This window comes from Ambystoma mexicanum, chromosome 2p (assembly GCF_040938575.1).
Source record: "Ambystoma mexicanum isolate Mex_15411 chromosome 2p, UKY_AmexF1_1, whole genome shotgun sequence".
In the NCBI taxonomy this organism is placed as follows: domain Eukaryota; kingdom Metazoa; phylum Chordata; class Amphibia; order Caudata; family Ambystomatidae; genus Ambystoma; species Ambystoma mexicanum.
In genome coordinates this window covers 1,421,501,641-1,421,528,998 of record NC_090923.1, presented here as the reverse complement: position 1 = coordinate 1,421,528,998, position 27,358 = coordinate 1,421,501,641, and the positions used below count along the sequence as shown (strand labels likewise).

Sequence of the window (27,358 nt, the reverse complement as noted above, 5' to 3'; positions counted from 1 at the left end):
AATGAGTCGCAATTCATGTCGGATTACTTGGACAGGAACTCCCTTGGGCAATGAAAGAACCCTTTTCCAAAAAAGACCCTCCACAGCTGGCCATAGGTTAAATGACAAAGCAAAAAGGTTTCCGCACCATAGGTTAGCACAGACACAACTTTCAGTCGATAAAGAGTAACGAATATCACCCATACCTCTTCAATAGAATACAGCCCTGAGATGCAAGATTTTTCACTTTCACTTTGGCTCTCAGCAATTTTTCTCTTGGTCCATCATTCAGGCTGATATTCACAAACATACCTAAGTACCTAAAAGTCTCAACTTTTTCCAAAGTCTTGTGGTTTAAACTCCAATGTTTAACCTTTGTGTGTCTGTCGCACGCTGAGCGCAATATCAGGACTTGCGACTTTGCCACATTTATTGTTAGTCCATTACGCTCTAGCTACATATGTAAAATATTGAGCTGGTGCTGCAGGCTGATCGGACTCTGGCACAAAAGGAGCAGATCATCCGCATATAGGAGTCAACCCAGTGCCCTGCCGTTGAGTCTTGGCAGAAAACATTGAGCCCCACTTAGGGTTTCATCCGTGTCAGAAATAAATAGGTTAAATAGGGCAGAGCCCAATGGCCACTACTTGCTTGAGGCTCTTACCGGTCTTGATTGGTCTAGACAGGTCACCAGCCTAGTTCAATCTTACCCTCATCGTGGTGTCCGAATAAAGGACTATGATTGCCCGTAATAGATCAACTGGACAGCACCAGCTCATTATCTTTGTCCACAAAAGGTTTCTATCTATGGTGTCAAATGCTCGGGCCAGGTCAATGAATGTGAGGTATCTCCTTGGGTTGTTTTTAATAGTGAAGGCTTTCAAGATGTTTAACAAAAACACATTCAAACATGCCTACATCCTTGACAAATCCAGTTTAATAGATGTCGTAGCAGCCAGGTGACATCACCCACTTTGACAATCCTTCCAAAACTAACCAGGCAACCATCTTGCCCGCCAGGCCAACGAGGGTGATAGTTCTTAGGATCAGCCCTATTGCCCTTCTTGAAGCTAGGAATGATTATAGCCGAATTCCAAGTTTGTGGCACCTCTTTTAGTTTCTTGACCTGCCCAAACAACACCATTATAATTCTGCCGCCAAGTCAGGCTCTTCTTTAAGCAAAGCATTAGTTAACCCACCCGGGCCTTTCTTTACCAGGGCAACAATATCTTTTTTCTCAGAATGAAGTGATCCTTCCTGTGCTGTTGGTTCCACCTATGCATCCGGATTTGTGTCTGCTGTATCAAACGGACTAGTGAAATGCGTCATCCAGCTCTCTTCACACACTGCACTGACTTTCATAACAAGCTGAGGAGTGTCTATAGAATTTATGATTGGCCAGATCTCTCCTGGTGGTTTTTTACACATTTTCACCAGCATGTTCTCAGTATTGTGCTGGCGCATCATCCCTCGATGGGATCTAACCTAGTTTCTATATATCTGCTTCCGTTTTTTTAAGCAGTTCATCATCTCTGGACCAGAATCCACTTTCATTTTCTCTAGTTCAACTTAAAGTTTTTTTTAGCATCTGCTAATTCTTTATCATAGACATGTTTCTGACGAAGGATGCTTCTACTCCCTTTATTACAAACTTCCACAAAGTCTAGTATGAAGGGACATTAGTACCCGGCGAGAGCGAAGCAGAATGCAACACACATTCTGATTGGCTCTCGCCCGGTCCTTACCCGGCCGGGCATCGCTCCGACGGGATTCCAAGGCCTTTGTCCCTGGGGGGGCCTGGCAGCCCCTCAGCCAATGAGGAGGCTCGAAGCGGGGTCATCCCCGCTCCGAGCCTCCCCACGGCTGAGAGGCTGCCTTCGCCCCCCGCCGGGGAGTCGGTTAAGTCTTTATTTTTTTATTCCCTTCCCTCCCACCGCCCCCCCCCCCCAACCTACCTTCTTGTTCCTGCATCCCCGGCGGGGGACGAGGGAAGCCTCCAGCCGTGTGGAGACTCAGAGCGGGGCCACCCCCGCTCTGCGCCTCCACGCGGCTGGAGGCTTCCCTCGTCCCTCGGCAGGGACGCAGGTAGTTTTTTTTTTTTTTGTTTTCTCCCCTCCATCCCACTCCCGCCCTCCCAACCCCACTTACCTTCTTTTTGATCCTTTTTCGGGAGCGGACGCGCTGGGAACACTTGCGTTCCCAGCGCGTCCGCTCCCGATGGCCGCCATGGAAAGGCAAAACGGACTCCGTTTTCCCTTTCCATGGCAGCGGCCATTTTCTTTTTTTTCTCCCGAAACGCTGCAACATTTCGGGACAAAAAAAAAGCTTTTAGTGCCCCGGTCACGCAATTTTTGCGGGCTGGGCTACTAATAGCAATATAACCCTCGTGTCGGGGGCATTACCGACTCAGGTAATGCCCCGGGGCCTTCGGTAAGGCCCTCGCTCCGCTCAGGGCCTTAGCTATGGGCCCCGAGGCATTACCTGAGTCGGTAATGCCCCCGACACTCGTGTTATATTGCTTAAGTAGTCTCTTCGTGTTTGTGGCTCCAATCTCATAGAGTTACTTATATGATCAGTAAATCTCTCATTCAATAAGGATATTTTAGTTGAGTTCATCCTCAGACGGTTCCTCCCTTGAGAGATTTCTGGTTTTACAAGACAAAAATCTTTGTTCACCATACACATTGGGACCCAGGTAATTTTAAACATATTGTGGTCATTACAGGTAGATGGAATTACCTCACATTTAGCCACCCCAGGGGGGTATATTACCCAACACAAAAACGTAATTGAGAATTCCCATCTGTTTGCCTCTCTTCCAAGTAGGGAGTCCTGGGACATCCCCCCTGACTTGCCCATTTAGCAGATGCAGATTCCTGAGGTTAGTTTCTCTTAGCCATGAGATCCCCCTTTATTTCTGCTAGTTTAGAGAGGGGGTTGCCCTCCTACCGCATTTGTTTTTTTTCCATCCAGACATGTAACGTTTAAGTCTCCACAAATCACAATTACTGTATCTGGCAAATATTCGTAAGAATCATCTATCATTTCCATAACACATTCCACAAAATCACTGTCTTCAATTCCCACCGGGTTCCAATATAAGTTAAAAATTGCAACCCATTCGAGCCCCATGAATCTCATATTATTCCACTGTATCACCAGCATCTTGAGATATGGGTTTGGAGTGCAAACTGTGACAACTGCGATTCCTATTCCACTTCTGAAAGCTAGCCGTGGGCCAGACGAAGGCCTTACCTCAAGGCCCTTTATCGCTGGATTGAGATAAAGTGAATAACCTTCCAAGATTGGGGGTGTACACATCCACGTCTCTTGCAGGCACAAGATGTAAAAACTCTCAAAACTAAGTTTGCCACTCCCAAATAGATGCATGAAACCCCTTTTTTTTCCCCCAGGATCGTAATACTAGTTCTTACGGTGAGACGAGGTCTTTGAGTTAATCTCTTTGTTTATTTAATACTAAAGCCTCTGGTCAACCAAGACCATGATTCTGCCATTCTTTCTGGGAGACCTCACCCCTTGTCTCTTTCTGGAAACAACCTTCCTTTCCAAACTTTCCTTTTCCCTAATTGTTACAGAAAAAGTCATTTTTGAGCTGGAGAAAAAACTTGCCTTTCTGCTCTTTTGATACATTCCAAACCCCCCCCCCCCAAGTTCTCTATTGTCGGGGTATTATTTTCCATGTGATTATATCCCATTCTCTCTGCATCCCAGTTAGATACAGAAAGGGCTTCGGGAGCCACATCCGTTAAGTCAAAGCCCAATGGCAGCAAGCATGGGGCCGCCTCTAGTATAGTTTGTTTGATCAGATTAGAGGACAAATGGATCATGGAAACACCCAAATTGCTCAAAAATAAATGGTTGAATGGACCATTTGGTAGAATGTGGCATTTACTAAAAAACCAAAGCACAAAAACACTGAACATGAGGAGCAGGGTTGCGGGGGTGCATCCTGCTCCCCATGTTCGGTATGATGTCCTTCAGGGGGTGCAGGGGTGTCTCGGGATCTGGTCTAACCGTCTCGCACTCTCCAGTAGCTCTAAATCAGCTATCTCCTCCATTACTTTCTTTTTTGGAGGCAGATTCCCAGCATCCGAATTCAGGACTTGATTTAAGAGTCACTGTTTCAATAATCCCACTTTTGGGGGCTGCTACCAGCATCCAAGTCGATGTTATTTAGACTATGGGCCTCATTACGACCCTGGCGGAATGGGTTTAACGGCGCCGGTAGAGCTGCCGGTGCCGTTAAACCCATTCCACCCTATTACGAGGTCCCCTTGCGGGACCCGCTCAGGACATCTGGTCAGAGCAGACGTCCTTTGCGGGTCCCGCGGGGTGACCAGGGAGCTAACAACAGGCCGATATTAACGGGCCCGTTGTTAGCTCCCTCCCTATTCCCATTGAGCCCTATGGGGGGCTCAAATGGGAATGGGGATGGTCCGAGTCCGCGTTCCCTGAATGGGGAAATACCGGGCCCTCCAAAGTCGGAATGGCCCGGTATTTCCCCATTCAGGGACCACGGACCCGGACCCGAGTTTGGAGGCAGCCATGCCCTTATGGCTACCTCCAAACTTGTAATGAGGCCCATATTTTATTCACTTCCCTTGCAGTAGTAATGGTATTACAGCCACGTGCTGTTGGTGAAACGATGCAGAGGTTATTTTCAGAACTTTCAAGTGAGTTCATTGCTGCCTGCAGTGGCATCGATATCACAATATCCAATGCGTTTTCAATCTAACCATCTGTGCAGCCACCTTATGTCCTCCCATGCATGCAGGGTCGTCAATGCTATGGGGTGCAACACAGCCGTTACATTAGTTGTACTCATTAAGGGCTCGATTTTTGCCCCACTATCAGGGGCTTCTATGTTTCTCATGAGCCCATCAACGTCACTCACCTCCGCCTCCACTCTGCGCCAGTTACTGCTGCTGTTTTTTCCGCGGCATGAGTTTCCTTCCAACAAACAGAGCATCCCACGGGTTCTTGGAGGGTAGCCGGCCCAATTTTTCTGACTCCATTCAGGCTCCCTACTGCTCCCTCCTTCTGCCTGACTGCAGCATGACTGCACTCAGAACCAGCACTCAGTCCAGGCGCTTTGTACCAAAGGGTGCATTAGTACTACTCCGCCTTATGTTGTTAAAGGGGCAGCACTGCCAGTTCAAAGGCACCACAACAAAATGCACCGTCTTCTCCAGAAGGGAGTGGAAGTACAGCCTCTTCAGTCAGCAGCATGACTGCACTCAGGCCAGCAGTCGCACCAGCGCTTCGCGCCATAGAGTGTATTAGTACCCCACCTTATGTTGTTAAAGGGGCAGAGCTGTCAGTTCAAAGGCACCAAAACAAAATGTGTCGTCTGCTCCAGAAACACACAGCCTCTCCGAAATCTGCAGCACGACTGCAGTCAGGCCAGCACTTACGCCGGCGCTTTGTACCAAAGGGTGTATTAGTACACCGCCTTATGTTATTAAAGGGGCAGAGCTGTCAGTTCAAAGACACCAAAACAAAATGTGCCGTCTTCTCCAGAAACACACAGCCTCTCCATAGCCTGCAGCACGACTGCACTCAGTTCAGCACTCGCGCCAAAGGGTGTGTTTGTACGCCACCCCATGTTGTTAAAAGGGCAGCACTGTCAGTTCAAAGGCACTAAACCAAGCCTCTCTGCAGTCTGCAGCACGACTGCACTCAGGCCAACACTCTCGCCGGCGCTTTTTACCAAAGGGTGTATTAGTACTCTCCCTTATGTTGTTAAGGGGCAGCACTGTCAGTTCAAAGACACCAAAACAAAATGTGCCGTCTTCTCCAGAAACACACAGCCTCTCCATAGCCTGCAGCACGACTGCACTCAGGCCAGCACTTGCGCCAAAGGGTGTATTATACTCCCCCCATATGTGGTCAAAGGGGCAGCACTATCGGTTGAAAGGCACGAAAACAAAATTCGCTGTCTTCTCCAGAAACACACAGAGCCTCTCCGCAGTCTGCAGCATGACTGCACTTAGGCCACCACTCAACCCAGAGCATCATTGTTTGTGAAGTCCTTCTCCAGGGGCACCTCACTCCCTCCCTCTTTAGATCACACGCCCTGTTTACTTTACTTTAATTGTGCCTGCAATATGTTAAAATATGGCAATTTATTTTATCAATACCTTACCCATTCTCACATTATCTGAATTATAAATAGGGTGGCGTGGTCATTTTTCCAACAAAAACCTCATTGATCTTTTGTAGATGATTTTACATTTCTACCTTTAATGTCAATAATAACCCATGGCTATCTGCCCCCACAAATCATGCACAGAGATATAGTTAGACTTTCATAGCTCTATGCAGCCTTGCCAGTTTCTCTGTAATGCAGCAGTTTGTATCTGCAAACCAGACCTCTCCTGAAAAATGTCCAGCCCATAACATGGTACTCTGAAGACGGTGCTATGAACCGCTTTCACGCACAATATCCTCTGGCTGTTCCTTCACTGTAGTCTCAGAACTGCTGGGCCACTAGTCAGTCTTCAACGGCTTACAAACATATTACATGTCAAAGTTTATTTTCACAAAGAAATCACCCTCATTTTTGCTTCCTGCAATTGATGGTCTAATTCAGCAGTAGGCAATTTTCGTCGGTGATAAAGGCCTCTCTTCTCCATTTCCCAGCTGCTACCTGCCTGTTGCTAGACTCTGCTGGCCAGGTAGCAATAAACGGAGGCGTGGCTGCACGTCTGTACTCAGGACTCCCCTTGTCTTTAAGCAATTACACCTGCCCTACCCGCAGTGTTCACTGTTCCTGCAACTTTCTCCCGGAGAGCAGATTAAACAAGGATGAGCAAAGCCAATAGTTTTGCATTTACTGCTGTTCTTTACATTTTGCATTTATAGGCACCAGCGTGCAAGTAGGAAAGTGCAAAGTTTCAAAGGAGGATGCGATAAGGGGCACAGGTGTGCAAGAGAATGAGAAGGAAGGAGACTGGGGCAAGGAAGGAAATAATTGAGAGGGTGCCATTGATAATTAGCAAGAGCAAATATGTGCGAGAAAGGTTGAGAATGAGAGGGTATGATATGATATGTCATTTATAACACGCCTGTAAAGAAGGTTAAGAAATACAACGAGAGTGATGGTGAGAGTGGGTAGAGAGCGGGGGTGGGGTGGGTTGGTTGTAGAGAGAGTTGGGTGGGTGGGGTAGAGAGAGTGGGGTTAGGGTGGATGCATGTAGAGGGAGTTGTGGTATTTAGGGTACAGAGTGGCTGTATGGTGGGTGGTTGGCGAAAGGGAGAGTGAAGGTAGGATGGGTGGTTGGGAAAGAGCGTGGGGGTAGGGTGGGTGGTTGAAGATAGAGAGTCGGAGCAAGGTGGGTGGGGTAGAGCATAGCATACAGTGTGTGGGTGGGGGCAGAGAGTGGAGGTATGGTGGGTGGGTGAGGGTAGAGGGAGTGGAAGTAGGGTGGGTGGGTGGGGGTATAGGGAGTGGGGGTAGGGTGGGTGGGTGGGGGTAGGGTGGGTGTTTGGGGTAGGGTGAGTGGGGGTAGGTGGACTGGAGGTAGGGGGGTGGGTGGGGTAGAGGGAGTGGAGGTAGGGTGGGTGGGGGTAGAGGGAGTGGAGGTAGGGTGGGTGGGTGGGGGTAGAGGGACTGGAGGTAGGGTGGGTGGGTGTCATTAGAGGGAGTGGAGGTAGGGTGGGTGGGTGTGGGTAGAGGGAGTGGAGGTAGGGTGGGTGGGTGGAGGTATAGGGAGTGGAGGTAGGGTGGGTGGGGGTAGAGGGACTGGAGGTAGGGGTTGCGGGGGGGGTTAGAGGGAGTGGGGCTAGGGTGGGTGGGTGGGGGTAGAGGGAGTGGGGCTAGGGTGGGTGGGTGGGGGTAGAGGGAGTGGGGGTAGGGTGGGTGGGTGGGGGTAGAGGGAGTGGGGGTAGGGTGGGTGGGTGGGGGTAGAGGGAGTGGAGGTAGGGTGGGGGTAGAGGGACTGGAGGTAGGGGGGTGGGTGGGGGTAGAGGGAGTGGAGGTAGGGTGGGTGGGTGTTGGTAGAGTCAGTGGAGGTAGGGTGGGTGGATGTAGAGGGAGTGGAGGTAGGGTGGGTGGGGTAGAGCGAGTGGAGGTAGAGTAGAGGGAGTGGAGGTAGGGTGGATGGGTGGGGCTAGAAGGAGTGGAGGTAGGGTGGGTGGGTGGGGCTAGAAGGAGTGGAGGTAGGGTGGGTGGGTGGGGCTAGAAGGAGTGGAGGTAGGGTGGGTGGGTGGGGCTAGAAGGAGTGGAGGTAGGGTGGGTGGGTGGGGCTAGAAGGAGTGGAGGTAGGGTGGGTGGGTGGGGCTAGAAGGAGTGGAGGTAGGGTGGGTGGGTGTTGCTAGAAGGAGTGGAGGTAGGGTGGGTGGGTGGGGCTAGAAGGAGTGGAGGTAGGGTGGGTGGGTGGGGCTAGAAGGAGTGGAGGTAGGGTGGGTGGGGCTAGAAGGAGTGGAGGTAGGGTGGGTGGGTGGGGCTAGAAGGAGTGGAGGTAGGGTGGGTGGGTGGGGCTAGAAGGAGTGGAGGTAGGGTGGGTGGGTGGGTGGGGCTAGAAGGAGTGGAGGTAGGGTGGGTGGGCGGGGCTAGAAGGAGAGGAGGTAGGGTGGGTGGGTGGGGCTAGAGGGAGTGGAGGTAGGGTGGGTGGGCGGGGCTAGAGGGAGTGGAGGTAGGGTGGGTGGGCGGGGCTAGAGGGAGTGGAGGTAGGGTGGGTGGGCGGGGCTAGAGGGAGTGGAGGTAGGGTGGATGGGCGGGGCTAGAGGGAGTGGAGGTAGGGTGGGTGGGTGGGGCTAGAGGGAGTGGAGGTAGGGTGGGTGGGTGGGGCTAGAGGGAGTGGAGGTAGGGTGGGTGGGTGGGGCTAGAGGGAGTGGAGGTAGGGTGGGTGGGTGGGGCTAGAGGGAGTGGAGGTAGGGTGGGTGGGTGGGGCTAGAGGGAGTGGAGGTTGGGTGGGTGTGTGGCAGGGGCTAGAGGGAGTGGAGGTTGGGTGGGTGGGTGGGGCTAGAGGGAGTGGAGGTTGGGTGGGTGGGTGGGGCTAGAGGGAGTGGATGTTGGGTGGGTGGGTGGGGCTAGAGGGAGTGGAGGTTGGGTGGGTGGGTGGGGCTAGAGGGAGTGGAGGTAGGGTGGGTGGGTGGGGCTAGAGGGAGTGGAGGTAGGGTGGGTGGGTGGGGCTAGAGGGAGTGGAGGTAGGGTGGGTGGGTGGGGCTAGAGGGAGTGGAGGTAGGGTGGGTGGGTGGGGCTAGAGGGAGTGGAGGTAGGGGGGGTGGGTGGGGCTAAAGGGAGTGGAGGTAGGGTGGGTGGGTGGGGCTAAAGGGAGTGGAGGTAGGGTGGGTGGGTGGGGCTAGAGGGAGTGGAGGTAGGGTGGGTGGGGCTAGAGGGAGTGGAGGTAGGGTGGGTGGGTCTTGGCTAGAGGGAGTGGAGGTAGGCTAGAGGGAGTGGATGTAGGGTGGCTGGGTGGGCTAGAGGGAGTGGAGGTAGGGTGGCTGGGTGGGGCTAGAGGGAGTGGAGGTAGGGTGGTTGGGTGGGGCTAGAGGGAGTGGAGGTAGGGTGGGTGGGTGGGGCTAGAGGGAGTGGAGGTAGGGTGGGTGGGTGGGGCTAGAGGGAGCGGAGATACGGTGGGTGGGTGGTGCTAGAGGGAGTGGAGGTAGGGTAGGTGGGTGGGGCTTCAGGGAGTGGAGGTAGGGTGGGTGGGTTTCGCTAGAGGGAGTCGAGATAGGGTGGGTGAGTGGGGCTAGAAGGAGTGGAGGTTTGGGGCTAGAGGGAGTGGAGGTAGGGTGGGTGGGTGGGGCTAGAGGGAGTGGAGGTAGGGTGGGTGGGTGGGGCTAGAGGGAGTGGAGGTAGGCTAGAGGGAGTGGATGTAGGGTGGCTGGGTGGGCTAGAGGGAGTGGAGGTAGGGTGGCTGGGTGGGGCTAGAGGGAGTGGAGGTAGGGTGGGTGGGTGGGGCTAGAGGGAGTGGAGGTAGGGTGGGTGGGTGGGGCTAGAGGGAGTGGAGGTAGGGTGGGTGGGTGGGGCTAGAGGGAGTGGAGGTAGGGTGGGTGGGTGGGGCTAGGGGTTTCGCTAGCGGGAGTGGAGGTAGGGTGGGTGAGTGGGGCTAGAGGGAGTGGAGGTAGGGCAGTGGGTGGGGCTAGAGGGTGTGGAGGTAGGGTGGGTGGGTGGGTCTAGAGGGTGTGGAGGTTGGGTGGGTGGGGCTAGAGGGTGTGGAGGTAGGGTGGGTGGGTGGGGCTAGAGGGTGTGGAGGTAGGGTGGGTGGGTGGGGCTAGAGGGTGTGGAGGTAGGGTGGGTGGGTGGGGCTAGAGGGTGTGGAGGTAGGGTGGGTGGGTGGGGCTAGAGGGTGTGGAGGTAGGGTGGGTGGGTGGGGCTAGAGGGTGTGGAGGTAGGGTGGGTGGGTGGGGCTAGAGGGTGTGGAGGTAGGGTGGGTGGGGCTAGAGGGTGTGGAGGTAGGGCGGGTGGGTGGGGCTAGAGGGTGTGGAGGTAGGGCGGGTGGGTAAGGCTAGAGGGTGTGGAGGTAGGGCGGGTGGGTGGGGCTAGAGGGTGTGGAGGTAGGGCGGGTGGGTGGGGCTAGAGGGTGTGGAGGTAGGGCGGGTGGGTGGGGCTAGAGGGTGTGGAGGTAGGGAGGGTGGGTGGTGCTAGAGGGTGTGGAGGTAGTGCGGGTGGGTGGGGCTAGAGGGTGTGGAGGTAGGGCGGGTGGGTGGGGCTAGAGGGTGTGGAGGTAGGGCGGGTGGGTGGGGCTAGAGGGAGTGGAGGTAGGGCGGGTGGGTGGGGCTAGAGGGAGTGACGGTAGGGCGGGTGGGTGGGGCTAGAGGGAGTGAAGGTTGGGTGGGGCTAGAGAGTGTGGAGGTAGGGTGGGTGGGTGGCTGGGGCTAGAGGGAGTGGAGGTAGGGTGGGTGCGAGAGGCTAGAGGGAGTGGAGGTAGGGTGGGTGGGAGAGGCTAGAGGGAGTGGAGGTAGGGTGGGTGGGAGAGGGTGGAGCGAGTGGAGGTAGGGTGGATGGGTGGGGTTAGAGGGAGTGGAGGTAGGGTGGGTGGATGTGGTAGAGGGAGTGGTGGTTGGGACGGTGGGGATAGAAAGAGAGGTGGTGGGTGGTGGTAGAGAGAGTGACAGTAGGATGGGTGGTGGTAGAGAGAGAAAGTGGAGGAATGGTGGGTGTGTAGGGGTATAGTGAATGGGGCTACAGTAGATTGAATGGGGTAGGGTGGGTGGGGGTAGAGAGAGTGGGTGTAGTGTGGGTTGTGGTAGAGCAGGCAGGGTTGGGTGGGTGGAGGTAGAGATAGTGGGATTCGTTTGGGTGGGGTAAAGAGAGTGGTGGTAGATTCGGTGGGAGGAGTAGAGAGAGTAAGGGTAACGTGGGGGTAAAGAGAGTGGTGGTATGGTGGGTGGATGTAGGTAGAGTGGGTTTGGAGGGTGGGCGTAGAGAGAGTGGGGGTAGGCTGGTTGTGCTGTGTGTAGAGAGGGTGGGGTAGGGTGGATGGGGATAGAGAGGGTGGGGGTAGAGAGGGTGGAGGTCAGATGCGTGGGTAGTGGTAGATAGGGTCAGTGTGTGGGAGTACAGAGTGGGGACTGGGTAAGGGAAGAGAGGGTGTGGATTGGGTGGGAGTAGAGAGAGAGAGAGGGGGTAGGGTGGGTTGGAGTGGATAGGGTGGTCAGGTGTGTTTGAGTGGGTGGGGTTAGAGAGAGTGTGGGTGGGTGATTGTAGTTGGTTGGAGCAAAAACATGAACAACAAACCCAACCAGCATACATAATGGGCTTGGAGTGGGTGAGTGGGGGCAGAGAGAGTGGGAGTGGGGTTGGTGGGAGTAGAGAGAGTGGGTTTGGGGGTAGAGAGAGTGGACATTTCTGTAGAAAGGCAGCCTCAGGAGGACAAAAAACCTGAGATGCCATACAAAGGTAGCCCCAAAATAGCCCAATAGCCAGTAGAGAAAATAGCACAGGTAGCCCAATATGTTCACTGCCCATCTGGGAAATGCAAAGTCTGGCACCATATATTGTTAGGGAACTTCCCATTGGGTAGGATGGCTGAGGAGTTTGGACAAAGATGTTTGCGATTTGGCAGTTTGATGCCATGACATTGCCCGTTGATATGTCAACCATATATTCTCAGTCCAGAACACCCATTGCCTCTCTCTCTTCTTTAACAATGATTTCAGCAATTTTGTTGGGTAAGCGCCACAAAAATTCACCAAAACTAAAGAGGCAAACTTGTACACAGCGTGCGCCTTAGTGAGGACCCGATCTCTACCTCTCTGGCTGGGCCAGGGACCTGGCTCCCTCCTTTGAGAGCGATCATGTAGCATTATGTTGACCTCTGGCATAGACAAATTAGTAAAATAAAGTAAATCACATTCATGCGCACATAGTCACACAGATGCAAGGGTGCACTGTAGAAATGTGGGGGTGGGATTGTTCCCCTTTCCCTTCCACTGGCTCTACGACTGATATTTATGCAATATGCAGCCTTACAGAAAAGCGGTCTAATAGACACTTTTACTCCTTAATAACAGGCAAAATGTCCCAACAAAAAAAATTGGGAGTTAAAATACTCACAACAAAAAAGAGGAGACAAGAGACACACTGCCTCATTACGACCCAGGCGGTAAGGGGTTTACGGCAGCGTTAACAGCGCCGACCCTTACCGCCTGAGTACGAGGCGCTAAGGGACCATGGAGTTAATTACGCCACCGTAATTTACGGTGGCGTAATTAACGCCTTCCCCACTCCCATTATGCCCTATGGGGCAAAAATGGGAATGGGGAAGGGTAAATGGGGATTGGGGACTTACCGCCCCGCCAAGGTCGGAATGGGGCGGTAAGTCCGCCAACCACCATGGCGTAAACGTAGTTTACGCCATGGTGGTAAAGTCACGGCCCAGGCGGTAACTTACCGCCTGGGTCGTAATGAGGCCCACTGCCTCCTGCTTCCACACACACTGTACCACAGATATTTTCAGATCCTTTCTACCTATAGAGCAGTGGTGTAGGGCTGAGCTCTGAAGAGAGCCTTTGAAGTAAAACTACATTGTTTATATGCATTGGATTAAAAAACTCTGTGGGCCTCATTACACGGAATGCGGTAAGGGTTTACCGGTACCGGTAAGTGCACCGGTACCGGTAAACCCTTACCGCCTTACTACGAGGTCCCTTTGCGGGACCCGACCTCAACGGCTGGTTTTACCAGCCGTTAAGGAACCGGCCAGCAAAGGGACCTTGGTGCTAATTACGGTACTGCAATTTGCGGTACCGTAATTAGCTCCTTCCCCATTCCCATTGAGCCCTATGGGGGCAAAAATGGGAATGGGGAAGTATCTTGGTGAATGGGGAATTACCGCCCCCACTCCCCTTGGAGTAGGGCGGTAATTCCGCCATCCACCAAGGCGGACACGGTAAAATACTGGCGGCAACCATGGCGCTAATAGAGCCATGGTTACCCGATACCGTGTAATGAGGCCCTGTGTCTCTTTACAAATTTGCTGGTGCAGTAATAAAGTTGCAGTAATTCCATTAGCATCACTTTTTTGGACGGTAATGGAATTACAGCTGTTTTTACTGCACCGCCAGATTTCGATTATTGACCTAGAAGTGCAAGATTTACCTACAGCATTGTGCTGGAGGTAAATTTTCAACTTTAAGGTAAGAATTTGCAGAATTATCGAAGCGGAATTACCCCTTGCTGTAATTCCGTCAAAACCCCATGAAGTCCTATGGATTCCAAAAATGGGGACTAACACCAACCTCCCACCAGTTGTAATCCCATGGTGGATCCACAGGACCAAGTGGCGGTAACGGTAACCAATATTGGCAGTAATTTGGCGGTACTATCACCGATTTACCGGCAAACTCAGAATTAGGCCCATATCTGTTTTAGAGTGTGCCTAAAAAATCCCCTCATTGAGAATTTGTTTTTTTTTACTCAGTTAAAAAATAATGTCACTCCCAAATTAATAAAATAGGGAGTGACTTCTCTGCAGTCCTGCTCATACGGTTTGTGGCCAAACCTTTAATGCTCCACTCGTATTATTGAAGTAGCAAAACTGCGCTAAGTGCATTTGCTCAATTTATGGCACCTGTACAAATGTTCGATATTCTCACCCTGATTTAGCTCACGGTTGTCTGCGAGTATAAAATCATTTTTTTCAGCCTAAAGGAATGAGGCAAAATATTTGTATCTGATCATATCTGTAATTGCTGCGTCTAGTTACTTTGGGGTTAAATGCAGCCCCAAGACAAAGGAAACTGCATTTGGCTGACTGAGTCAGCATTTAGCCTACTTGTATAAGGCAGCCATTGATTCTAGGGTCAATCTGTAGGGAAACCATACTCGGCACTAAGTCAATTGTTTTAGTTGGTCACCATCTGTATTAAGGGCAGTTTTTAAAGGGGATTCAATTGTGTAGATTAGCATGTGTCACACCCAGATAGAATTGTGGAGATTAGCTTGTGTCACACCCAGATAGAATTGTAGAGATTAGCATGTGTTACATTTAGAGAGAATTGTGGAGATTAGCATGTGTCACACCCAGATAGGATTGTGGAGATTAGCATGCGTCACATTTAGAGAGAATTGTGGAGATTAGCATGTGTCACACCCAGATAGGATTGTGGAGATTAGCTTGTGTCACACCCAGATAGAATTGTAGAGATTAGCATGCGTCACATTTAGAGAGAATTGTGGAGATTAGCATGTGTCACACACAGATAGAATTGTGGAGATTAGCATGCGTCACACCCAGATAGGATTGTGGAGATTAGCATGTGTCACATTTAGAGAGAATTGTGGAGATTAGCATGTGTCACACCCAGATAGGATTGTGGAGATTAGCTTGTGTCACACCCATATAGAATTGTAGAGATTAGCATGTGTCACATTTAGAGAGAATTGTGGAGATTAGCATGTGTCACACCCAGATAGGATTGGGGAGATTAGCATGCGTCACATTTAGAGAGAATTGTGGAGATTAGCATGTGTCACACCCAGATAGGATTGTGGAGATTAGCTTGTGTCACACCCAGATAGAATTGTAGAGATTAGCATGCGTCACATTTAGAGAGAATTGTGGAGATTAGCATGTGTCACACGCAGATAGAATTGTGGAGATTAGCATGCGTCACATTTAGGTGGAATTGTGGAGATTAGCATGCATCACATATAGATATAATTGTGGAGATTAGTCTGTGTCGCGCCAGATAGAATTGTGGAAATTAGAATGCATACAATTTAGATAGAATTGTGGAGATTAGCATGCATCACATCTTGGTAGAACAGTGGACTGTGCACTGTGTTACTGATATGCTACAGCAAACTTGCTATGCTATGAGACAAACAAACAAACCAAACACTAGAAAAGACATGAAATGAGACAACATGAAACACAAAGAAAACACACACAAATCGGTTCAATTGCAACAATAAAAACACTATTCATGCATTGCTTTGCATGGTGGAATTACTATCAGTACTACAATTAGCAAACGAATTTGCAAGCAATTTGCATGGATCACTTACTACTGCAACCTTGCCAGCCCTTCTGGCTGTGCTAGCAAGCCTAATTACTCAGTCCAGCTGAGTCTAAATGCTAATAACATATAGCAGCCTAATAGCAAAACGTGGCAAAGCTCCTAATCGTCAGGATTTCTCTCTCTTCCCCCACACACACACTAGCACTTTCTAATGAGACATTACCCCCGCCTGATGAATGGTGATCTCCCCTTCTAGCAGCCTCAAAACCCCATGCTCGTGTGCATGCCAAGCCAATTGCTGTGCACGTGTCTCACAAAACAGCTTTCAAATCAAAGTCCTCATTCATCCGAAATACTCCCCTCTCTGTGTGTGTAAACAATCTTCCTGCACCAGGCCTCTCTATGCAAGATCAAGTATGTGCTAACAGGATTCTCCCTCTCATCTCAGCCAGGCCTCCCTCTCTGCAAGGCTGGTCTGCGAATCTCAATGTGCATCTTAGGCCTCTCTCTCTGCATGCTGCATCTAGCTCCTAATGGCAAAGCTCTTTCATCCCCTAATGAGCCCTAATGAGACAGTCCCCACAGTAAAGCAGTATCAAACTCACCTCCCCTCTGGATGTGAACCTCTCCCAGGCAGGCCTCTACCTGCAAGACTCAGTGTGTGCGAACCGGGCCTCTCTCTCATCTCTCTGCTCCCTGCATGCCCCCACCAATCTGCTCTCCCCGAACTCTGCTCTCCATCAGCATCAAGCCTCCTACCGAACAGCTCATGCCATCTAGAAGGCAAAGGCATGTCTCTAAATACATTTCTGTGACGTACATACATTTCTATGGTAATCATGTCGAAACACTGTATTTCACTAGCTAAGCATTCTCTCTCTAAAGCGCCACGGTGTCTGGTTGCGTATGTGCACAAGTTCACTCTGACATAAAGAAACAGAACAGAATAGGATATCGTGTCTCTCTGTTCAATGTTTTCTGCTCAATTGTAGGAGCCGTCTCATATTGCGAAATCATAACACGATTCCTTCGGCTAAACTAAGGCCTTCTACTGAAAAGCTCTCACTCCATATCCCTCCCACCTTCCTGCTGTCTGCAGACAAGGCAAGGCCAGATAAGCTTCCATCTCATTCGCTTCTACTCGGGCAAAGACAAGCTAATCTGTGTTAACATTCCCAAACTCCCAGTGTACCATAAACAAACTCTTTCGCGGACAGCGAAGCCTCTTCAATGGCTCAGAGAGCAGTTTCATTTCTCTAGCGCCTAGCCCCCAGTAAACAGTCTAAGGCACTAAGAACTACATAAATGGCAGTGTACATTCTAAATGCATGCAAATGCATGTCTCGCTAAGCAAACATAGCAACATCATTCTAAGCAAACCCTTCATATGATAGGGCCTATTTCTCTGGCAAATGCATGGCAAAATGGCAGAATAATGTGGATAAAGTGGATGAATATAATGTGGATGAATTATATGCACGATAACATAACAGCAAACATAGGATCTGGCTCTACACACTAACCTTATCAGACTCTGGCAATGTGTTTTGAAGCTGTGGCAGAGCCAGGACGAGGAGAAGAACCTGGCTGGGAGGGGTTTATGGGGGTGATTTAACCCACGCTGTGAAGACAATGACCTAGCTAATAAATGTGAACTCTGAACAATTCCCCAAAATTCAAGTACATTCGTGGTCCCTCCCTAACAGATGACATGCAACAGGAGACCACCACATGATGACAGGAGGTGGAGTTATATCATCTGCTCAAGGAGGATAAGGACAGATGTGTATTAGCCCTGTAAAAAAGAAAGCAATGTTAAGTGCTTTTATGGCAGGCTTGGGCCAACAAGGGTCACGGGCCAAGCCTGCACATAGATCTTGGGAACAAAAAAAGCCAGTTAATTGAAGGGAAACTTTGGCCTTTATCTCTGGAACTATAATTTGCACAGCAATGCTTTGAATATCAATAAAAAGCTCATGAGAAGACCTATTTGTTGAGACAACTCTGATAGAAATGTAAGCTTGGGAACTAAAGCTATGTGCTGAAATGTAATGATAGCTTCCCAGAAAATGTCGCAAAGCAGAGATTCGGGGAGATGATAAATTGCTGAATTAGATATCTGTAAAGAAAATGTTGTGTTGATAATTGTTAAATCTGTTGAATAGATTGCACAAATCTGCCATTTGAACCTGCAACATTGTGCTGAAATGAGACAGATTGCATTAGGTCCAGCATGATTAGGCAATTTCAGAAACATATAGTTTGTCACTTTTATTTGTAAATTAAAATGTTTTGCCATGTTGTAGTTTTAAGGTCATAACTGAAATGCTCAAAACAGCAATTTCAATGTGGTGGAGTTATAACTCACAGTGATTATGCTTAATAACTAAAGTAACAATTCACTGCAATGGGGGTGGACAGTCGATAGATGTCCAACCAGAGTATTTAGCGAATCAGCAGGCACATCCTAATTTAGATAATTTGGGTACTAGTTAAAGATTTATAAGGAGATGCACAATGGGAAAGGGGGGGGAGCTGTCCGAAATCATCTGCTGGAAACATTGCTGGAGAACCAAGATTGCCTGGGAGGTGGATTAGACCAAAAGGAAGATTAAAATCTGGAGGAAACCTAGAAAGGCAAATAGAGGGATTGCTGAAGGAGGCCTTCATGACTGAACTGAGAGGCCATCTAACAAAGTCCCTATGCATCCCATGAGATGACTCATGAGCCATGATGACATTTCCTGAGCACAAAATCCAGAGATACTCTATGTAACTAACTTGTCCAACCAAATCAAGTCTTACCGGGATCTGTTTGAGTTAATAACTTCCCCCTATTTAGTGGGTGGGGTACGGAAGTAGATCCCTAGCATTTCTTACCAAGTAATAATTTAATTATTTCCCCTATAGCCAAGTGACACATGGTGATGTTGTTGAAATTCAAAATCAACAGCATTCCTTCCAGTGTGGATATAAATATAGCCTGTTTAAGTAATTGGGTATTCATATTTCTTTTTTGCCAACCCCAAAAAACGAAATTCCTAACTGCTCCCTATTCTCCCAACCATGCCTTAAAGCAGTTGGGTTTCCATCGTAAACTTAATATCTGGGTTTGTGCTGGGGCAGAAAAGCATCTTTCCCACTTAAATATAGCAAAGCCCCTGATTTCAAGGCATCCCCTCTACAGAGGGTGAGAAAGTGACCCCTGATAGAAGAGAGGTAGTTCATTGCATAGTGGTGGAGGAAAAAGGGTCCAATATGTATAAAAAGTGTTTTGTCTTTAAAAGTCTGTTGTGCTAGCATTGCCAAGTGCGCAGGGAGATTACAAATTAAGAGCGCTGCATCTGTAAAATTGCTTTTGCCAATAGAAAAGTGTTGTATATTATTTAAAGTAAACCCCATGCAAAGTAAATGGTGAGGTTCAATTGTTTTGACATGTCCAGAGTGCTGCGCAATTCTGTACATTATAATTATAATAATTATTTTATAAAGCGCTTAATACCAGAGATTGGTTTCTAAGAGTGGGATCAGGATTTGAACCTTTGTTGCGCTACGTTGTCTTGCTTCCAAGACAAACGCGTTGCCCTTGAGCTTTCCCGCCGCCGAACCATTAAGAGTATTTTGTGAGTGACCCAGGTATCTGAATTATTCCATAGACCTGTTTTTCTATGTTATCAGGATGGAAATGATCAATAAAGGAAAACTGTACATGTTGTGGGGGTAAATAGTCTGTGATCTGTGTTATCGTAAACCAACTCGTGTTTCCAATTTGTGTGAAAAGTGAATTGTTAGGAAAGAAAAGCATTTGGGCCACTAAGTGAGGTGGCGTGATTTGTGATTTTGTACAAATGTGAATTTTCCTCTTCATTTATAAATATATATTCTTTCTACACCCAGGCCTTATTCTTGGCTGATATATGGCACAGCAGTGAGGGATCCACGTGGTATGATAGGGTTCAGAGACAGGGCTAGATTGAATAATATAAATAGGTATGTTGGAGTGGTACTTTTGATTGGGGGGAAACAACTCCCTGAATTAATGTGTGGCCCATAGATATCTCCTACATTACATATATGAATACACCTGTGGTATGTTATATGGTTATTGCCACACTTTATTATCTGCATACACTATCTGCCCTCTTTTGAACTTCACTATTTGCACATTATGGTCTTGGCAAATAGATACTCGTATACAGTATTGCTCACGCTGGTGACATTTGGGAGCCAAGTGCACTTGCTGACATTTGCTTCTTATTGCACTTTATTATATGCAATTTAATATAGATATTATTGTTTCAAGCTATATACCCACTTGTGGTATGTTTAGATTTTCAAAAGCAGAATATGGGGGTGGGAGTGCACTGCCGTGTAATTAGAAGTTCAACAGGAAGTAAATTTGTTAGAAATCCAGATTAGGATTGAGTAAAGGTATTTTAATGTTGTTTCAGGTGCAGGCGGCCTATTGTCACAAGACCACTTGGGACACAACATAAGACTAAAACCAGAACTGCCTATTACTAAACAGTAAGCCCAAATGCACTCCTCTAAAACCTAAGTTCTATAACTCATTTACCATTACCATTACATCAATATTGAGTTTGAGATGATTCATTAAACCTATATCACTAACATGGTAAATGAGTTATAGAACTTAGGTTCTAGAGGAGTGCATTTGGGTTTACTGCTTAGTAATAGGCAGTTCTGGTTTTAGTCTTATGTTTAGATTTTTGACATTTATTTTCTGAAAAATACTTATAGGACAGGACTCTAACAAAAAAGGTTAATGGAGCGTTACACAACCCAGGCATGTCTACAAAAGAGCATAAAAGCACAATATAAAATACAGTTATTACATAAAGGAGGACCTCAGAAGTCCCTCCGGATCTCAATAGCTGAAAAATGGTCATAAAAAAAGCAAACAGGAGCCCAGCTCACCAGCACAATAGAAGATTAGCGGGGGCAAAGGAATGCCCTCAACTGGTTTAGGAAGAGGAAAAGAAAGGGGGTTAATGCCAAGGAGGTGGGTAAGCTGTTCCAAAAACAGGGGTTCGGAAAAGGGAAAGCTGGATTCTTTGCTTTGGCCTTCTTAGTCTTGGGAACTTGAAAAAGTGGTGACTGTATGAGTTTATACTAACTATGCAGTACTGAACATTTTCATATTAAGATATGATTTTGGTAAATTTAGAATTTTGATTGATGGTCTGAAGAATGAGTGAAGAAGAGATGTACCCCTTGCCCCAGTTGGATGTAACCCCCATTGAACCCACCCGAAACGGCTCTGTTACTTATGAGGGGGCTGTCCAGTGGGTTGGAGGTAGAGTAGACGGTGAATGAGAGGAATGGTAACCCGTGACTGGAGGACAAAGGGGAAAAGGCAATGTGAAAAAAAATTGGAATGCAATTGTCCATGTTTGATTAAGTGCTGGAAGGGGTTGCTTGTTTGGGGGAGTTCTAAATGTGCTTGCATAATGTCCAAAATATCAATTCTAAGATGGAATATAAATGGGCTGAATTCTTGCTCTTGTGTAAAGTTCATACATAGGGCCTCATTACACGGATGGCGGTAAGGATTTACCGGTACCGGTAAATCCTTACCGCCTTACTACGAGGTCCCTTTGCGGGTTGGGGGATTTAACGCCTGCTTTTTGCAGGTATTAAAAACCAACCCGCAAAGGGACCCAGGGAGCTAATTACAGTACCGCAATTTGCGGTACCGTAATTAGCGCCTTCCCCATTCCCATTGAGCCCTATGGGGCAAAAATGGGAATGGGGAAGGGCAATGGTGGAAGGGGGAATTACCGCCCTTCCAACCTTGGAATGGTGCAGTAATTCCCCTTTCCGCCAAGGCGCCATGGTTCTCCGCCATCCGTGTAATGAGGCCCATAGAGAAGCAGTATTATCTATTCGCACGTGCCTTAGTCGTGGTAGGATGAAATGTTCAGGGGTCCCTTATGTGGCTTTTTCAAATCGTGTTGGTGCTTCATAGTAGTTGGCTATTCTCATTTTGACACTTTTAATTAATATTAGTCTATTATTGTCTGATTGAAAAGCAGAGGAGTCTTAGGGCCTCATTACACGGATGGTGGAGAACCATGGCGCTATTAGCGCCATGGTTCATGCCGGTAAAATACCGAAACCGCCTTGGCGAAAAGGGGAATTACCGCACCATTCCAAGGTTGGAGGGGCGGTAATTCCCCCTTCCACCACTGCCCTTCCCCATTCCCATTTTTGCCCCATAGGGCTCAATGGGAATGGGGAAGGCGCTAATTACGGTACCGCAAATTGCGGTACCGTAATTAGCTCCCTGGGTCCCTTTGCGGGTTGGTTTTTAACGCCTGCAAAAAGCAGGCGTTAAATCCCCCAACCCGCAAAGGGACCTTGTAGTAAGGCGGTAAGGATTTACCGATACCGGTATTTTACCGATACCGGTAAATCCTTACCACCATCCGTGTAATGAGGCCCTTAGCATTGCATCGAAAGAATAATAATTCTGTATTCATTGTTGGTACCGTCCTTGATGGCATTGAGGATGATCCTGTAGATTATAAGGGTTCCAGATCTGTGATTTATTTGTGGAGGATGAGAATGTTGAACCATCTCCAAATATGGACCATACAAATGTGTCAAATCATTTACATTAGGCAAAGGTTTGTCGGGAACTAATATGGATTACATTCTTTGGCAGCCAGTACTTGCTTTCATTTTCATATCGATGTGTCTGATATTACTAGAAGCTGGATTATCAGCGCCCAATGTCAATATGCAGAGATCTCACTTTGTGATCACACGTGGTGAGCTGTCGAAACTCTACATCCTTCTTTTCGTTTCTTATCTTAAAGGCACTTATACAGCGCAATGTATGCCCAAAGGCATCCTGGCGCTACTTATCAAACGGTCGGTCAAGCAGTACCTAAACTAGTGGATTTATACAAAAAGAAAGGTTTTCAAAGTGTAACGAAAGGAAAGATGGTTAACAGTCGCCCAAAGAGAAAAGGGGAGCAAATTCCAATGCCTAGCTGCGGCAATGGAGAAAGCATGCATACCCACCCAGGCAAGCTTTAACCATGGAACGTGGATGTTGCGCAACTCCTGTGAGCGGAGGGGGCGATTAGGGACGCACAGGCGGAGCTTGCTCTGAAGGACCTACGCCCTCTGCCATACAAGTCGCAATGCACTATTCACACGGACTTGAACTGAATCCTTTGCACAATGGGGAGCCAGTGCAACTGTCGCAGGACAGGGGAGATATGCATATGAAAAGGGGTACGAGTCACCAGTCTAGATGCACCATTTTGCAAAACTTGCAGGTGGCACAGCAAATATAACAGCTGGGCTAGGTAGAGAGAATTACAGTAACCTACCACACGAAGTACCAGAGCTGCAACCAATGGAGCATGAAACTGCGGGGGTATAAAAGCCAGCACAGTGCACAAAACCCTAAGTTTGTAATGCCCAGATTGGGAGACAGATGATATCGGAGCCTCAAGTGACAAAGAGAACAACAGTTTGCCCCCTAAGTCCTTCACCACAGACACTGGTGAGCGAAAAGAACCAATAGAGGAAGGCCAAAATGAAGGAGTCCATAGAGATGAAACAGAAGGGGGGCCCACCACCAGGACTTAAGTCTTGTCCCCATTCAATTTCAGCCAATTATCGCTCATCCAACAGCCCATGGCCTACAGGCAACTCTGCAGCTGAGACGCTGGATTGGGCTGAGAGAGATCAAGCCGCAGGATGATCTGAGTATCCTCAGCATAGGAGTAGCAATGGAGACTGTGAGATGGGGGAAGTAAGCCATTAGGGACTCGGATGGTGTGGCTGCTACCCAATATGTAGTCCAGTTAATTGAAGAGGAGGGATCATGCTGGCTCACTTTCCCATTAGAGACATGGTAGCTTCCTAGCAATAGTCCTGCTGCAGAGTTTAGGTCCGCAAGAATGCATTTCCCTAGGGACAGCGCTAGACAGAGTGATTGGCCAGGTATCAAAGAAATAGTGGAGAATGGGCAAAGAACAGCTGATCCAAGTGAAGTTAGTGAGTCACAGAGAAATGGAAGTGAAATGTTACCATCAGAAGAGGAAGCAAACACCATCTCACAGACCTGGAGCACTGAAGTGCCTGATGTAGTTCATGTCAAAGCAGGATCAATGCCGAACGGCTCTATGCATCAGTGAGAATTCCAAGATGGAGCCACATGGAGCAGAGACCTTTATAGCCTGACTGGCTACTGCCAGTGGTCCACAAGCTCACAAAACAATGGGAAAATACTTAACCACTGTAACAGGTCCATAATGAGGGGTATTAAAACCTGCCCATAGAATAACTACTCAGTTTCCAGAATTCATATACCAATGAAGAATAACCCTATCAGCAGCAATATTGGAAGCAAAGCTCTGGTCCATTGAGTATAAATGATAGTGGGGAAACTCGGATGAGGAATGACTCCTCGAGGAGGTAGGCGTGCCTCCCCATGCTCCCTTAACGCAAGGGGGGATTCCCGAGGAGAGGAACCAGATAAAGAGTGAAAAGGTACTCTGGAGCTGACTGGACACAAGCTGGCTGAAGATATTGTGCTGACCTTCTCTTTCACCTCAAGGGAATAGGAAGGCCATAGCCAGAGGCCATTCACCAGCAACTCTGACTCTGAGGTAAAAGGAGGGAAAACCTGAACCTATGGCATGAGGGTAGAATAAAACTGAATTCCTGAAAAGGATCATAATGAAGGGGATTATTCATTGCTATTGTGACTCCTGAGAACAATCCAAGATCCAAGAGGGAGCTGTTGGGAATCCTGAGAGAAAGGCAAGATACAGGAGGGACCTGACACAATCCTCAGAGAAGTCCAAGATCCAGAACAGACCAGTTGTGAATAATACTGCAGGAAGCCAAGTTCCAGGGGGGGCTTCTGTGAATACTGAGAGAAAACAAAGGCCCACAAAGGACCTGTTGTGGACTTTGAGCGTAGGGCAGGGTCCAGGGAAGACCTGTTGTGTGTGAGAGATGATCAAGGTCTATGAGAGACCTATTTAGAGCCTTGAGAATCCAAGGGGCTGGAAAAGGCCCAGAGGCTGATGAAAGACTGAGAAGTGAAAGCTCCATGAACCCTGAAACCTGAGGGGAAGGCTTGAAGTTTTATGTGAAAGCAAAGAGGACTAAAGTGAGACAAAACTGTGAGCAATTGCTACAAGATGTTTCCCCCAAAGCATACTTCTGTTTTGTTGTTGTAGAATAGGTCTATGAACTTTTCCCTTGGCCAATGTTTGGAAAATGTGCACATTTAGTATAGGGCAGTCAGAAGGCTAAAGAACTTATCTGGAGTAGGATTTGGAACGTTTAGCTGGTCATCTGTTGTGGGATTCTTATTGTAGGCTAGGGCGTCTTTAGGGGAGACATGGGTTTATAAGATTAGGGGTTGAACATTATAATTAGCTAATGAACTGCTAAACTGCCAGTTGCCGGAAAGGAAATTCGCTTTTGGGTTGACATCCCTTGTGGCTTGCTTTGAGTAAGACAAACGCTTTTTGGCTATATCATTTCCCCAAGGTCCCATAGGTGTCTATCCAACCCTTACTCACCGAAGGCGACACAACAAAAACCTGTTGTGGAAACACCCACAGTCAGTGTCACATGTGTCATTGATCAGCCTTACCATCATCCACCATTCCACACATGAACTTAGAAGGCTAAACAGTAAAGGAGCCCTTACCCATAGACATTAGCTCAGAAACTTTCAGACTATTAGAAATTCTAGAGGGAAGTACAGATTGCTCTTTGAGCAGGGTTGTCCAACTCAAGAGCCGGAAACTTGTCAGATTTTCAGGATATTCCTCATTAACATTTGTGAGATCAATTTTCCTGCAATAATTATACATGCATTCAAATGCATGAATATTAACGAGAGGTACACTGAAAACCCATCAGGTTTGCAGCCCTCAATGCCTGGAGTTGGACACCACTGTATTAGAGGTTCTGTTCTTCTGAATGAAGGCTGTGTGATCTACTGTTTGTTTTGGAATTTTTGAAAAGCATCCAAGCTTTATAGCCATCCTCTGCCGACTACACTAGGTTGCAATTGACCAGAAGCCCAAGTTAATACCCAAGCAAGAGCATTAACGAGAGCTCATGGCCATTAAGACCCACCATATCTGAAGGGGATGGAGTATAAATCTATTGGAATGTCCAGGGGGAACTATGTGTACCACAGCAGGCTTGACTTTATGGGAACAAGAGGATTGCTGCAGTGCCTTCAACAGTGTATTAATGGAACTGGTGATGTGCAAAGAAAGAGGCAGGCCATTGAGCTGAAAGAGGAAGGAGTCATCCGTGTACCATGCGCAGGACGAGAGCTACGCCTAGAAATGAGCTGTACAGCTGGGAGCATAGAGTAGATCTCCCTTCGATGACCAGAGGTAATAAGGCCTTCTGTACCTCACATGCCACAGTAATACCATCCTTCACCCATCTACAGATATTAGCAGTTAAAAACATACTGCCGTTATGATCTGGCCCAAAGGAAATTAGCAAAAATCTGAAGACTTTTTAAGGTAGATTTTGACAGTGCGCCCCACATTATAACAGTACAAGCAAAATCAATCATGGCAAAATAAAGATGGGGAAAAAAGCTCCTGGCTAGCATTGAACTTGGATACTACTTTAGGCCTGAAGAAGTGAGAAGTCTTAAGGACCAGACCTTCATCTGAGAAAGTGATACAAGTTTCAGAAGATGACAAGTTCCTCAACTCTCCCAGGCGTCAGACCAGGGCGATGGCCCACAGAAAAATGAACTTCAAAGTTATTAAATTCAGTGGACACTCAAACTAAAGGTTCAAATGGCTGCTTCTCTAAGGCCTCAAGGACTGTATCAACATTCCAAGAACTGGTTGAGCCAGACGACTGAATTTAATCGGTCTAGAGTCGTAAGGTTCTATGGCTAGAACTGCCCGTATAGCAGAAGGTTGTACACTCAGGGAAGAGACTGCCAACCCCAAAGAAACCATGCCTAAAAACGTGGAGAATTTCCAATGGCTCATAGAAAAGTGGTGGGAAGTGGAACCTCTCACACCATCTGTAAAAAGATTACAATGCCTGTCATAAGGTTGACAGCTTCCTGGTCATTTGAAGAGCTATAACTACATTATGAGAGATACCCTTAGCCATTAACCTTTCCATTCACTAACCAAATTTAAATATTCGAAGGCTGAATAGTCCCCATGTGGAAATTGGGCCATCTCTAAGGGGAAAAGTAGGCCAACCGAAGCAAATGGGGAAGCCAAAATCTTCTTTTCCGAAAGGGAAGAGCCACAAGTACCCGAGACACATCCCTCTGGATCTTGGACAAGACTTGTGGAATTAGAGGGATCAGTGCAAAAGGTACACCAACCACTTTGCCCACGGTATGTTCAGGGAGTAATCCACTTCTAAACATTTGGTCACAAAAAATCCCCAGTAAGCATGTATGTAACCCTTGCAGCAGGAGAGAAGTCTCTGTGCAGGCATGGATATTTAAAGATGTGTTAGAGGAACATGTGATATAGGTATGAAGCAATGACAAAAACATACCCTGGAAATGCCACTCAGCCAATCGTCTCACAGGGTCTGTCTCAACTTCTGGTAAAATGTACTGTGCAGTATGTTTTTTAAATATGCAAAGAGGGATACGCAAAGGAAGGTTTATAAGCATGAAGTATGATGTATTGATCGTCTTTGAAAGATAAAAGGAACAGATTTCTATGTCTAAAAAGCTGAACCTGCAAAATGTTGGACACTTTAAAAATTGAACATTTCTCAATGCTGCATGGGAAATGGCTAAATCCAGGGCTCTCATCTGCAACATTGTTGCAAATGGAACATTCTGAGCTGCCTGCTGGGAGGAGGTCTAAGGAGAAGTGACAGTTCAGAGTTAATGAGGAAGTGGCCAATAGGAAGCAGGGCCTCTGGCAAG

The 27,358-nt window shown here is 48.1% G+C and overlaps 1 protein-coding gene across 1 annotated transcript in view; it reads right to left on the bottom strand.

Annotated features, from left to right (window-relative positions):
* Window positions 1-16,158, bottom strand: part of REG4 (regenerating family member 4) — a 130,010-nt gene extending 113,852 nt beyond the window's left edge. Inside the window, exon 1 of the mRNA XM_069645928.1 lies at window positions 16,020-16,158. The gene's annotated coding sequence lies outside the window, so the exon portion shown is untranslated. The remainder of the gene's footprint in view (window positions 1-16,019) is intronic.
* Between the last annotated feature and the right edge of the window lie 11,200 nt (window positions 16,159-27,358).